The 14,799-nt window shown below is 44.7% G+C and overlaps 1 protein-coding gene and 1 long non-coding RNA gene across 3 annotated transcripts in view; one reads left to right on the plus strand and one right to left on the minus strand.

Annotated features, from left to right (window-relative positions):
* Window positions 1–3,451, plus strand: part of LOC137415589 (uncharacterized) — a 55,213-nt gene extending 51,762 nt beyond the window's left edge. The window contains exons 2-4 of the long non-coding RNA XR_010982101.2: window positions 805–950; window positions 1,109–1,206; window positions 2,835–3,451. This is a non-coding gene — a long non-coding RNA (uncharacterized LOC137415589). The remainder of the gene's footprint in view (window positions 1–804; window positions 951–1,108; window positions 1,207–2,834) is intronic.
* Window positions 1–14,799, minus strand: part of LOC137415573 (semaphorin-3F) — a 199,538-nt gene that overhangs the window by 158,745 nt on the left and 25,994 nt on the right. The gene's annotated exons all lie outside the window — the stretch shown is intronic.

The raw sequence follows: 14,799 nt of genomic DNA on the forward strand, positions 1-14,799 counted from the left end.
GCATATGTCAAAAGTATGTTGTTGGCCACTGGACTGATGCGCCAGGAGATGCTGGTTCAAATCCAGCTGAAGGCAACAGTATAAAGGGTTTTGATTCTGAACTTTCATGGAAACAAGCTCGTCTCAGAATTAGGAAGTAGCCATCCGATTTTCAAATAAAACCCAGGTGGCTCATGAATGATTGTCCTATATCCACCTGCCCTGCTTGGTCTGGCCTATGTGCGATCCCAGTCCACACATGGTCGTTGACACTTGACGCTCTCAGGGCAATTTGGGACGGGCACCAAAACACCACCTCTGGAAATGGCCACGCCATCTTTAAGATCACTTACCCTCTGAGTATGATGCTTTCCCTCTGAACGCCCACTGATGATGAGTGGTTCAGCCGAATGAGAAAGATCAATTTGTATGATTCCCCCTTTGCCGTCCAATGCACGCGGAATAAAGAAGCAGAACAAATTTGCGAGGCCTCAAACGTGCCGGGTGGAAAAGCATGTTTAAAGACCAAGACATTTTTGGAGCAAAATACATTGAAGGCCTCAATTAAAGCAGCTGCAATGTGAAAGGCGTACTACAGGACACAATGGCCTGGCATTGCGATCTCCGCTGCGCCATTGTCCATTCACGGCGCTCGCCCTATGGGCAGTGCTGAAGGAAGGCTGGAAGCACCAAGGGGGCTGCGTGCGCGCAAGGCCCTGCGTCACAACACAATTATAAGGCTGGTTGCTGAGAAGGAATGCCACATGCATCTTTTGTTTTTCTTTTCTTTTTCCCCCCTACTCCTTCTCTCCCTCTGACACGCAGGCAATTTGGCTACGGACACGAGGGCAGCTGCCAACGCACGCTCAACTAGTCCGGACCACCTGCAGCCCCATTACCACGGCTCGCCCCGCTCAATTCCGCAGCCTGCTTTGGTTCCTTGGCAATTTCTGCTTGTTTTTGCCGCATCAGTGGGTTTCCTTTTAATTCTCGTTCAGCTCACGAAGGAAAATATTGCAAAAATAAATAAATAAATAAAAAAAGGCAAGCAATCTCCTTTCTCTGCTCTGGAGCACAACTGACAAGTTGCAGTGAAGCATTTTCTTTTTTTCTCTCATTCCTGTTTTAGGTAATGAAGCGACGGATTGTTTTCTAGTGCCGTTCTAATTGGCCCAAGGTGCGACGAGATGCCTCACGAATACACGAAGGCCATCCGCATCCATGCCGGTAAGTTATACATAACACTTCACCTACGACGCATTGTACACAGTGGGCGATTTGTATTGGAGTCACATGATTCTACGCAATCTCAATCCCCTTCAATGTACTTCCATGTGAAGTGTCCTCAACCTCTCCGGTGAATGTCAGACGTCTTACCCGAAGCTTGTTTTGGATATTTGGGAGTAAGTGGAAGATACGTGGACTTAAATCCGGTGAAGATGGTGTAGGCAAAACTCTCCACTCCCAGCAAGATCCTAAAGAGTTCAGACGGGTTCGCAACTGAAGCTTTCTACCACAGCCATTACCGGGTGCCATTACTTTAACTAGTGAGGTACCCATGCTACGCACGGGTGGGAGGCCAGAAGCAAACAGGCAATGCAGTTACGGCGAATGCTAAAGCATGAAACCAATAAATTCCAAATTCCTGTAGCACCTTCAGTCGCAAGTCAGACATGGACAGCAAGTTCGTGAAGGACTTCCATGAAAAACGTACCCGTTGCCAAACAAACGTACCCGTTACGTTTGTTCCATACCCAGTCAATGGCGAATTTGCATATGGGGATCCGCGAATTCGTGTTTAGAAAGTAGAAACCATCAAGGCATTTCGTCATTCACTTGAACTCGATATCTCTTTTTTCATTCCAAACAGCATAATTCCAATCACAAATGAAATAACATTAATATAAAAAAAATAAACTTTTAACAACATTCGTGACATAAACAAATATTTAAATCCTGATGTGAAGTTCCGTACGGTTAGGTGAATACAATTACGAATTCAAAATCGTAATTGTATTCACTCAATTCCAATCATCAATTGGTACTTTAACAAAACGATTAACACGATTACATTACAATTGAATGACGGTTGTATTTGGATATTATCAAACCCACGCATTGCCGGCATCTGTCCACTTCCGCATTTGCGGCAGGATCATAATTGTCATCAACATCTAAACAGTATTTGTGGAATTTCAATAAAAGCCACATCACTGTTCATATCGGTAAATAATATTCCATCGTGTTTGGAAAAACTGGAAAACTTGGAAAATTTTGGAAAAACAATATAGCCTATTTTACTCCAAGGGGTCCCAGGAATACCCACCGAAAATATCGTTGCGATCGATTGAGCCGTTTTTGCAGTACTTGGGAACGGACAGACGGACATTTGGTGAATTCTAGTAAGATACCTGAAATAAAATTCCCAGACATATCAGTAAATGATGAGGCAGTGTCCATCTAATTTCGCAATCACCTAGAGGGGTGGTGGTACTTTTTGGATGACCTTCGCATGTGTGTTTCTGGTGCTCTACAATCTACAGTGCGATGAAAAGCGAGCACACTCTCCGGATGGAGACGCTCACCCTCGGCATGAGTAGTTTTCAAGGAACCTGGGGCTGCAAATGTAAATACGGAAACGATGTTTGTGTTCTTTGAACGGAGGAGAATGTTGTAATATGGACTCAGAAATATTTACCGATTCCCAAATTGTCCAAGGTTCTACAAATCCTCAAGGCCACAACAAATAATTCATCCGACACGAAATGAGTCATTATGAAATCGCTGGAACAAGTACATCCTTTGCTCTTCTCCTGCTTTCCCCCACGACCCCTCTGTTCCCCGGGTTTCCACAGGACGCATGCAATCTGCCAGCAACCCCCTTCTGGTGAAAGTCCAAAAATCCAGAATCACTGCTCACCTACATTCATTCATTCCTCTCTCTTTCCAGCTGGTGAAACAAACTTCCACATCCTCTTCAATATCATTCTTTCTTCCAGGACTTCAAGACAGCTGTTCACCACCATCTCAGATCATCCTCCATCCAAAACCATGATCTTTTCTATTCCCGTTAAAGCAACCCCATGCTCACCTCTCTCAAAATTCCCAGTTTTTCCTTCGTGAGGATTTGCGACTATATCCTATGTGTGCAATCCCTGTGTCCTCCCCTAGGCCTCATTCTTCCCCACATCACTTATTTGTCCAAGTCTCTTTATATTTTTGTCCCTCCCTCTACCGAAAAAAGACATTACAAGAATGCATGGAACTTCTTCTTCTTTCATATGCAGCACATAGCTGTGGGTAGCCTCATTTGCTCGGGGTGCAGCTGTGTCGCTGATCCAGTGCCCCCTGTAGGTTATAGCAGGAATTTCGGAATTTGGCCAGGGTGCCGGCGATCATACTATTTACATACTTTTCATACTTTTCTATGTACATCATACTTTTCGCAGAATAAACTCGCATTCTACCTGGCTATTATGTATGAGTCAATGTTTGTCAAGGTTGTACTAGTCCTCAAAGTGAACCACGAAGAAATTACTGACACAAACCATAAATAATCTTATGTCCTAAGGCCAAGCATTATTTGGGGTTCACATCCCCCAAAACCCATATTAGTATTTAATTCGCCCTTCTCTATTTTAGAGTGACGTACTTTGATTGTGCGATAAAGACACAGGCCGCAACAGACCAGAGGAAGACATCATCGGAGGAGTCAATGGTGGTTATTAGTGCTTTTTGAGAACTGGACGAGAGGATTGCAGGAATTACACAACTTGGCACACACGGTGACCTGCCAAAGTAAACTTGAATGTGAGCAAACACTTCCTTGGGGTTTTTTGCCAAATATACGTTAGTGAGAATAAAATGTAAAGCTTAAGAGAAAAAGCCAGCCCGAAAACTCCTCCTCATCGCGATGTGCGCCGACACTTTGCCACCCGAGAAAGCACGCTTCGTTCCGCTGACGAGCAAGTAACTCGGTAGTTTTGTCTCAATTTCCCTCGTAGGTTTCTGTAGGGTGAAAACTCTCTGCAGTAATCCGCTTCCTGTTAATATCCCAAAATCCAGGCTTGCTGCTCACCTCCACTCATTTGTTCCTCTTTTCTCTCAACTCTGGAACCAACTTCCCCAGTCTCTTCAGTCCAATTATTCCCTCCAGGGATTAAATGCAGCGGTTGACCACGACCTCATGTATTCAACTTCATGGTGTCTTCTTATCCAAGCAACCCCATTCGCAAGCACTCTCCTTTTCCGAGTTATTTTTATTTTAACTCCTCTTCTTCAACTCTTGTCGTTTGTGAGTTGTCGGAGGGTTTGTTGCTTATCTGTTTCATCCGCTTCCCCCTTCATCTTGTTGTGCTTCATTCAGCTTGTTCACCCCCATGTGTCCTTCTCCCCCTCCTCTTGATCTCACTCTCACTTCCACTGCACTGTTAGTGTTCCCCCTTTATATTTTGCTGCAATCCATTCTACCACGAGCCTCAACCAATGTATACAAAATAAGTAAATAAACAAGCGTTACGCCTAGGTCCCCCGTCGGTGAAGTGATGCGAGTTGACAAAGTGGAAGACGCAAGGCGGCCATCTTGGATTTTGACGTGGCGACCCAATTTTCAATAGCGTTCTTCCTTATGTCTAGATACACCCACACACCAGATTAGAAGTTGGTACTTCGCTTATTTTTCAAGATATTCAGCTCACAAGGTTCAGCCATACATGGCATCAGACATACATGGCGGCGGCCATCTTGGATTTTGACGTGAGTTGCACACACACACCAAATTCGAATGTGGTCCTTCGCTTACGCACGCACGCACACACGCACGCACGGACAGACGGACGGATGGACGGACAGACACACGGACGGAGGGGAAACCATAGTCCCCCTTTCGCTCCGCGGTGCGACGGGGGACAATAAATCCAACATAGCTTCTCCCTCAACCAACTATGCACATTTTCCCTCGCTTCCCTTTATCGCACGAGGAAAATGGTTGAAATGAAGTCATGATTCTGCCACTGACAATTACACGGAGGGCCAAACTACCTGCCACCGTAACACTGTAGACTGCGCAGATCATCGCCGTTCCACCTACTGTCGCAAGGCCTACCCGATTCTAACAGACACTTCACATGAATTAATCAGTGCCAACGTCAAGAGCAGGAATAGACATGTCATGACAGTCTCCTGAAATTGCAACAATCTCGTTTGAGCAGGGCCTTCCGCTCAAAGCGTAAAAAACACATCTTACGCGCAAGCACCAAACCTGTTAGATGTACAACACAAGGTGCAAATGACCCAGATATGCTACACCTCTGCCGAGCCAGCGAATATCCTCGACCTCGCTCACTGTCCGGTACACAGATGTTGCCCAGGACAAAGAAGGGAGAAATGAGCCATGGGTGTGTAAAGATGGGGGCGAAGCCATAAACAAATTAAAGCAAATAAAGGCCACAAGGCCACATAGGCAGGATTGGTGGCATGGTCTGCAAAATTGGCTGTTGGAAAAGTGGACAATGAGACAGCATTCCTGGCTGGCAAGGGATGTCACAACCACAATGATTCCGGGACCATGGTTCTAGCCGTAACATGGCGAGGCTAATCATTAACGTCCGAGGGGTAGTCTGAACTATAGGACCAGTGGTACAAAGGGGAGGGATGGATGAACATCGGCTGACAAAGAGATGAGATAATGTATGGGGGATGTGGCGAGGCCGGGGAATGGGTGGACAGAGAAAGGATGTATTTAAAACGTCCGCACGGTTAGCCGCACGATAGACAAGGCCCGCCTCTGGCCTTTCATTCGGCTGACAGGCAGGACGGGACCTGCATGGCAGCTCATGACTGGAATCAGACTACAAGGTTGAAAGGAGCAACAGTATGGCAAGCGAAGAGAATAAAAAAGCTAGGGACATCGCGGGACGACAATCCACGAGCGACAGTTTAATCCGTAGGCCTCAGAATGTGGGAAAATTCCAGTCTTCGGCCAAACAGCCAAGGCATGGGAACAAGGCCTCCCAGGGAGCCAGACCGGTCGGCTTCTCCGCGTGTCAATCTTCTTCCGGTCAGTACGCCCAAGCTGCAAATAATGAAGTCATAGAATGACCTAAAGAGGGGTTCACATTGGTAATTGTTCCATGAAATCTGCTTCAAGATAAAACCAAATCATTGCTCATGCCAGTGACAGGACAAGATCGATGAGGATAAGAGCGGAAGGGAGAAGTGGGTCAGTGTGCGGGGAGGTGAGTGGAGCGGGGTCTTTGTTTTGGTTCCAGGTATTTCAACACACAGTGATATAAAGCATGTTGCACGGCCTTCGGGCGATGCAACTCAAACCTGCAATATGGCCCGGAGAACGAGGCCCGATCTGCACTGTTTGTTTGGAATCGAAGCCCATGGAGTGTGTCCCGAACGCTCTTCGCCAGGGTATGCTTTTACAGCTTGCCTTTGTCTGGGCAAGTAAAAGCCATTTGATAAATGCAGTCAAATCGAATACGATCCCATGGCAAGGCAACAGAGGGGGGCTCAAGTTTCGGCCTGGACAGTGCAGCATCTCAGCAGGTCCGGACAAGGGATCCTTTATTGGACAATGCATGGTACACCCACATCTGGAATTTGTCCGTCGTACGATAAAGAAGCAGTGTCCTCTTGAGCATTACATCACGGATACTTTAGACATTCACAATTTCGTGCGAGCGGATGGGACAGCCGGCCTATTAGCGCCAAGGAATCCCAGATGGTGGTCGCATTGGCACTTATCTTGAGCTATAGTTCGATGTCATCCGATACAACTGAGATAATGTGAATTTTGTTTGATAAAACCAAGGTCACATGTGAGTTCAGAGAAGAATCTATGTGCAGAAAAATAAATGCATAAATAGAAGCCCCGTCTGACGACGATCAGACTAAATTAGCACAATGCTCGGTAACTATCGCCAAATTATAAAACTATAAATAAACTCATAGTTTCTCAAGTCCTAATTTTTCCGACTAATATAGTATATCGAGATACATATTTGCCCAGTTTGTACCCACATGAGTGTTTTGGGATAGCTGATGTTGCATGTTGGTGTGTACATGAACTGTGGCCATTTATTTTATACTTTGCAGCCTTTATTGCATTATTTATATATTTTCAGTGAGTCGAGGCTCATGGAGGAGTTTGTTGATAAATTTCATACAGGACAAAGATGCCAGGAAGACACCAATGTGCTTTTTCATGAATAACAAAGGCTGCTGGTGGACGATGCTCTGAGAAAGTCTTACCAGGCTCTGCTCTGAGTCCCCCACGGCCGGAGTCATACCAAAGACTTTAGAAATTGTATGTGCTGCTTCCTTGCTTGAAGTTCAGCATTTGGAGGATAGAGCACGAATAACACCAGGGGTTGGCATTCGTGGCCAAGGAGGAAACTTCTCCTTAATTGCTCTAATGAGTGTGGAGAGAGAAGTGACGTCATAAATATGATGTCACGGTATCCATAGTGTTACTGGGAAGACACGTCACTCTCCCGAAGCTCAGTATCTGTGTTTGTCTGAAGTTGAGTTGAGTTTGCAGCTCCTCCATGAGCCTTGGACCCTGTAAAAAAAATTGTTGCAAATAATAATAACTAGGAGGGTCAAGCAGAACCTCTGTGGTAAAAACTCTTCCTCGAGAGAATGCCAGATACAATTATTTGGCCCGTGTATAGGTAACAGATCGCTGCCTCAATCTCTTCAAAAAATAAACAAAAACAAGTACATCTACATTCCAAGTACACCGCCCCATGCCAAATAAATAAATAAATAACATCCTCCAGTACGGCATTGCCGTGGAGCCATAGGCACCTGGCGATACCACCGTGCAGCACATCGAGACGATATTGGGAGGGAGAGGTGTACAATACTTCATTGATTAATTGCGTAATTAAAATCAATAAACATTAATCATAAAATAATTTATTATTCAATTGCCTAACAGCATACCTCAACCATCAGTGTTTCATCCAAAGCGAAAACTAAAAAAAAAAAAGGTAATTAATCAAATAATTAAATAATTAATCGATTAATTGATTAATCAATAAATCAAAAATAACCTTTACAGCCAAATCACTTGGTCATTGGCATGTCCAAATATCAGCTTCCTTGCTCAAAAGGTGCCTGAGATATTGTCCAGATGAGAAAGAAAATAAATAAGTACTTAATAAATCGATAATAATTAAGTAACTAATCAATTATTTGATTAATCAAAAAACAAAAAATACTGTTTTTGCCAATGCACTTGCTCACTATCATGCCCAAATTTTAGTTTCCTAGCTCAAAGGATGGCTGAGATATCGGACGGACAAACAAACAAACAAGAAAGAAACATGAGTGAAAACTGAGTACTCCCTTTTGGCGCGCATCATCGCCGAGCCCCCTTCGGTACCCGGCGATGACGTCATGCAGTGCCTGGAGATGGAGTAGGAAAGGAGCGGTGTACAATAACGCAGGTTTGAATCAAAAACATACCCACTGCCTACATGTGCATATATAATACACCGTGGTTATATTGCTCAGATAGATTCCAATTGCACTGGTCCATACGTTGACACCAGAGGCCTGAAGCCTAAGGCCTATACGTACCGTGGCCTTAACAAGGCCTGTGACTCGTATCGGCTCCAACCTTTCGATATTTGATGATCCTTTTAATAGTCCCGCTGGTTGGTTTACACTGAAGGAAAAACTTAATAGGAAGGGCATGCCGATTGTAAATACTAGGGCATGCCCGTACTATATATATATCTAAAAGTATATCCCCCCCCCCCCCCCCTCTATTTACATGCAATGGTTTGGTCCAAAGCTAACGGCTTGCGAGTACGGTGACAATCCCCCCCCTCTATTTACATGAAATGGTTTGGTCCAAAGCTAACGGCTAGCGGAGTTTGGTAAAGAAATCGCCATAGCGTGCACAAATGCGCAGGAAAGCGAAAGAATCGCAAATTAGTTTTAATTAGTTTTAAAACATAGTTTAACGCCAACATAGCGGCAACATAGTTTGCCAACGTGAAATAAATGAATACGCTCTCAAATGTGCCAAAAAAAAAAAAAAACGCTACCCGTACGCTCTACCCCGCCCGTACGCCCGTAAACAAAAAAAACAACGCTCTTCGCTTCCGCCCTTCGCTCTGACTGAATTGGGAGAAATAATGCGCATAAGAAATCGAGAAATTATTATTTTCTCCGGAAGAAATCGAATTACGTACCGTAAGTCCGTAATGGCGCACGCGCTGGGCTCAGCATCAGCTCGCTCTCACATCGGCCATGCCTACGCAATAACGCGTTCTGTGATTGGATGCCGGAAGTGCAGTCCTCACTGTCCGGAAGGTCGTATATCGCAGTTACGATGAATCGCAAATTAGTTTTTATTAGTTTTAAAACATAGTTTAACGGCAACATAGTTTGCAAACGTGAAATAAATGAATACGCTCTCAAATGTGCCATCCGAGGCAGAGTGTGTCCGCCACGTTCGGCACACGCGATAGCTCGCTGCTCTCTGATTGGTTGAATCGTTTTTTGTACATAGCTCGGTAAGTAATTGTCCGATTAATATGAAACCTTGAAAAGGCACATCCTCGGGTCCCCAGCAATATACCTGGCAAGTTTCAAGTATATCGGACCGGTAGTTGTCGAGAAACAGCGGTCACAGACATACAAACAAACAAACAAACAAACAAACATACACACAGAGATTACTGGAATTATAGATAGATGACAGCTCAGAAGATGTCTTTGGTTTCGCATAGCACTAAAATGGCAGCCGTATGATTTTTCAGGTTACAATTGTGGGTGGAGACATTGGTCCAACCAATTGGTGAAGAGGAGCGTTACACATGGACAGACGGACAAACAAGTGTATTACGTATTATACAGATAAATGGAGAAGGATGTATAGGATGTAGGATATAAATCTGGGTTCCAAGCATCATTAAAATGTTCAGGTATGAGTGACAAACAGGTTGTTCCGAAGAAATCCCAAAGTCTTGATTTAAGAACTCCCAAGGGAAAAAATTAACAAATCTTGCATCAATTCAAAAAACAAATTTAAGTCCAGGCCTTGAGATCTTTGGAACACAACACGGCTGCCTAAGTGGCGCCCAGGCCCTTCACCTCGGGTGAACAACTGACTCAATCGAAAAAGAAGACCGTCTCAGGTAGGTTCCCATCGATTGAATGATATTACGGTGACAAATCACAAGCTGAATGCTAATAAATAAGGCTCTTCACAAGAAAGAACGTGTTTCAAGGTTATCATCGAGAATGAGTGTGCTCAGCTCTGCGCATTCAAGGGTTTATGATGACTGGGTTCCTTGATTGGATTGTCCTTTCTCTATGGCGCACTCTTCTTCTCCATAAGTTTGAAGGTGAAAGATTTTCATTATTCGGCCCCATCCCAAATCACCCCCACTCCCATCCCTGGCCTCTCTCTGTGGTTTACATGAAGTCAGTAACATGAACAATTCTTCAGAGTCCTGTCATATATGACAATGATCTCCACTGAAGAGCTGATACCAGGAAACTTACCTCTACTTCAGGGTCAACAGCATGGACACCAGGGGTCGAATCCAGGACCAATCACCAATGCGTGTGAACAAGTGGCACTGGAATCTCGCACACTTCTTCCCGCTTAGAGGAAAAGAGTACATTTCAGTTAAATCCTCCATTTGCAACTACCACCGAAAGATGATAAAGATAGAACTTCCTTAGGCCTCGAGCACGTGGCTGCGGTCAGAAATTTTTTTCCAGACCCAGGAAAATCCATGCCGCATGTCGTCTCCGCTCGCGGTGTCAAATCGCAACCAAGGCCGAGTTCTTAATCCAATCTTGAGGAAGGAAGAACAAACAGGTGCGCCTTTCATCTTCTCCAACAGGCCGTTTGCCGTACCCAGAGTCAGGACATAAGGTCACCGGTTCTAAGCAGAGCCGTGTGCTGAGAGATGAAGATTTTAAAATGGCCTAACATCCTTAGGCCCTCGCACTTTTTCAAACTACATTGCAGGTGGTACTGCAGTGGTAATGGACCGCTGACTCTCAAAGAGAGAAGCGCAAGGCGTTGCCCGCTTGACTTTTCGGCAAAATGCGAGAAAAACATCGACTGCAGATTTGGCATCTGTTGTTGAAAAAAAGCAGATGGTGTCGGGATAAAAGGATAAAAGGATAAAATACAAAACATGCCAAGACTCCCCTGGCCACAGATGTCTGGTCCGACTTTTCAAACGCTTCATGGCACGCCCCGAGGCCTGGGTGGACAGCAGTGGAATAGAAAGATGCGCTGACGATCCAAGTGAGACAACTGCAGTGTGATAAAAAGCCTGTTCGTCTTGCGTGTGGGCATCAATAATGGGATAAGCAAGTGGTGATTGATTGATGAGGGGGAGTTTGAGGGAAAGAGAGACCTTGAGGAGGAAGGAAAGTGCAGATAGAATGGAGAGAACTGCTCAAGGAAGGGCAGACTTTCCAATTGGAGTTTGAAGGAAGGTTTTACTTGATGCAATTATTGAGCGCAGGGATAGCAAGGAGTCATAAGAGTAAAACCATAATGATACTCAAGGCCTTGGATTGGAGAGCACTTCATCACAAGATGGGATAATTTTGACCTTTCGCCCTCACTGTGCTGAAATGATAAGTCCGAGGCTTTTCAAATGCAATTGTTGGTTTTGTGGAACGAGACTTCTTAAATGTTTGGTCTCTCGGCATCACTGCTCCTCGTAGAGCCTCACCTTTCCCCCATGAGAAACCAGATCAGATCATGTATCATGCTCTATAGAGAGCGTCGGATATGCCGGAGCAGTTCATTTGGCTTGGGTTCCAATCTTGGTGGGGTCGCCAGTCCGACACAGGAAGTCAGAGGAGGAATTTTGAAATTGTTCAGAGAGTCAGCAATAACTCGCCCACACTTCGCAAAGGACACCGTGGGATATTTAACGTGCACCAACTGATGCTGCCAGACTGGACGCCCAGTTTAACATCCATCCGAGGGACGAGGGGTGGCACACACGTTGATGAATCGACCTGCCTGTGAAACACCGGGATGACACCTTTAGTTGGTCGGGATTCAAACCGAGGCTATACAACTTAGAGGGGAGTATGAGAAACCTGGCTCATGTAAATACTTTTCAGAATGGCCAAACACCATAAATGACCTCCATACAATATAAATTTAGCCAATAAATCTTACTACAATTCACCAAATGTCTGTCTGCCCGTCTGTCTGTCTGTCCGTCTGTTCCCAGGTACCGCAAAAATGGCTGAACCGATCACAACGAAATTTTGGGTGGGTAATCCTGGGACCCCCTGGAGTAAAATAGGCTATATTGTTTTTCCAATTTTTTCCCAATTTTTCCAATTTTCCAATTTTTCCAAACACTATGGAATAATATTTACAGATATGAACAGTGATGTGGCTTTTATTGAAATTCTACAAATACTGTTTAGATTTTGATGATTTGCGTGTGATATGATTTAACGGATGTTTATATAAATCGTTTAAAATATAAAAACACCCTTGAATTTCTGATATTTTGCCTTTTCATTTGGGCCTCCAAATTTAAGCCCCGTCCGTAATTTCTGATACTAGGGCATGCCGGTACTATATATATATATCTAAAATTATATCCCCCCCCTCTATTTACATGAAATGGTTTGGTCCAAAGCGAACGGCTTGCGAGTACGGTGACAATCCCCCCCCTCTATTTACATGAAATGGTTTGGTCCAAAGCGAACGGCTTGCGAGTACGGTGACAATCCCCCCCCCCCCCCCTCTATTTACATGAAATGGTTTGGTCCAAAGCGAACGGCTTGCGGAGTTTGGTAAAGAAATCGCCATAGCTCGGTAACTACTTGTCCGATTAATATGAAACCTTGAAAAGGCACATCCTCAGGTCCCCAGCAATATACCTGGCAAGTTTCAAGTATATCGGACCCGTGGTTGTCGAGAAACAGCGGTCACAGACAAACATACAAACATACAAACATACAAACATACAAACATACAAACATACAAACATACACACAGAGATTACTGGAATTATAGATAGATTTAGCCTTTTCATTTGGGCCTCCTAATTGAAGCCCCGCCCATAGGGCGGGTACCGTTGCTAGTATAAATAATGTGGTTGGAGCCTACTAAAAAAAAAAGCTTCTCCCAGAATGGCCTAGAGGCCTAGTAGTCTATCAAAAGGATATGTATTAAGTTACAAAAGGTAAATGGCAGGTATGTGGGTTAGTACATTGTAAATGAGGAAATTCATAGGACAATCCAAGGGAGGTGGAATAAACTCCAGCCATGATGGGCCAATTAATGGCCTCCTCCTAAGTAAACATTTTTCTTGTCAGCCAACTTGTTTTCCCAAAGGCCAAGGAGCAGATCTTAAATGAGCGGTAGATTTCCAGCTCGTTGTTATTGCTCTCTGATTAAAGAAGAAGAACAATAACCAGAAGAAGAAGAAGATGATAGGAAAAAGAGGAGGTATTTTAATTTAAAGGATTTTTTCTCCCTTGGCTTCATGTATAACCAATCACTAAAAATGAGAAATGGAAGAGTCAAAAGATGGCAGTGCAGATTGGAAAGAAGGTTGGGAGGAGATTTGAGCTAACGGGATGGAGAGGACGAGGTGATGTAAAGGGGAATGGGCAGAGAGCGGAGTCGAGAAGGCAAAAAAGAAAATGAAGCAACCTTGCGTACGTCATAAATGGATCGTCCTTTATACTTTTCTCCGACGTGAGTTTAAAACAATTCCAAAGAAGAGACAGTTTCCCAATGGTGGAAAGCCGGCGAATCACGTGGCCCACGAGCACATGCTTCGTGACGTGCCTCACTCGTCACCCCTGTCATTTGGCGGCAGGAGATGGGAGGAATTTTCTTTTGTTCAAATGATTTACGGACAGGTACATCTGCGTCACCGGCAAGCCGCGCACGTCACAATTGCGAGGCAACGGGCGTGCTGGGAGCTGGCGTTCCCGGTAAATGAGCGACAAATATAAAAAAGGGTCAGCAAGTAATGGTTGATCCTGTACGTCAGCAGGACAGTGGGAGAACACCCCGCCTTTGGCAGCTGCCAAAACCCCTCCAAGGAGCCGGAAATTTCCAATCAGCAGGCTGGTGTTGCAGATGGGGATGGGAAGAGTGGGGGGGAATGTCAACCTGCATCCCATTTTCCTCCAGGATTTCAGGCTGAGTTTGTTGGGTTGGGAACTCACACCTGGAACTTCACTAGTGAATGCCCGGAAAGGGCAAATGATTTTACTGCAGGGCTTAATTGGGAAAGATTTCGGAGGAATGAGGTTTCTGCCTTCTCTACACCCCCCCTTTACTCCCCACCAACCATCGGCCATCCCTCCCGCTCCCCCTCACAAACCTGACTTATCACTCCCCTTATCCCCGACTCTCATTCCCGCATCCCATTATTTCATTTTCTCTACAATCTGACACACTTGTAAAAATTCCAACTCGCAATCTTTTCTTTTTGATATCACAGCACTTACTCGGCCTATTGTGGATACAATTTAGGAATATATATTTATTAAATACCCAAATATGGGTGGAATTTTGACCCCCAACCTCCATATGCTGCCACACACCTCTTCCCCCCCCCCCTTCCCACGCCTCCTCCTCCCAAGCCCTCTCCTTCCCACACTTCTCCCTGCTCTCAAATGTTGTGGTTGTGTGCTTCCCCTTCTCTCCCCATCTTGTCTTCCACTCCATCTTTTTGTATATTTTGTTTGTCTGGTTGATTTGTTTGTGAAATAAATGTTAGCTCTTTCACGAGCCTCGATTCAGTATACAAAAAAAAAAAAAAAAAAAAACTCCTC

The sequence above is a fragment of the Myxine glutinosa genome, chromosome 1 (genome assembly GCF_964187855.1).
Source record: "Myxine glutinosa chromosome 1, kmMyxGlut1.1, whole genome shotgun sequence".
Lineage (NCBI taxonomy): Eukaryota > Metazoa > Chordata > Myxini > Myxiniformes > Myxinidae > Myxine > Myxine glutinosa.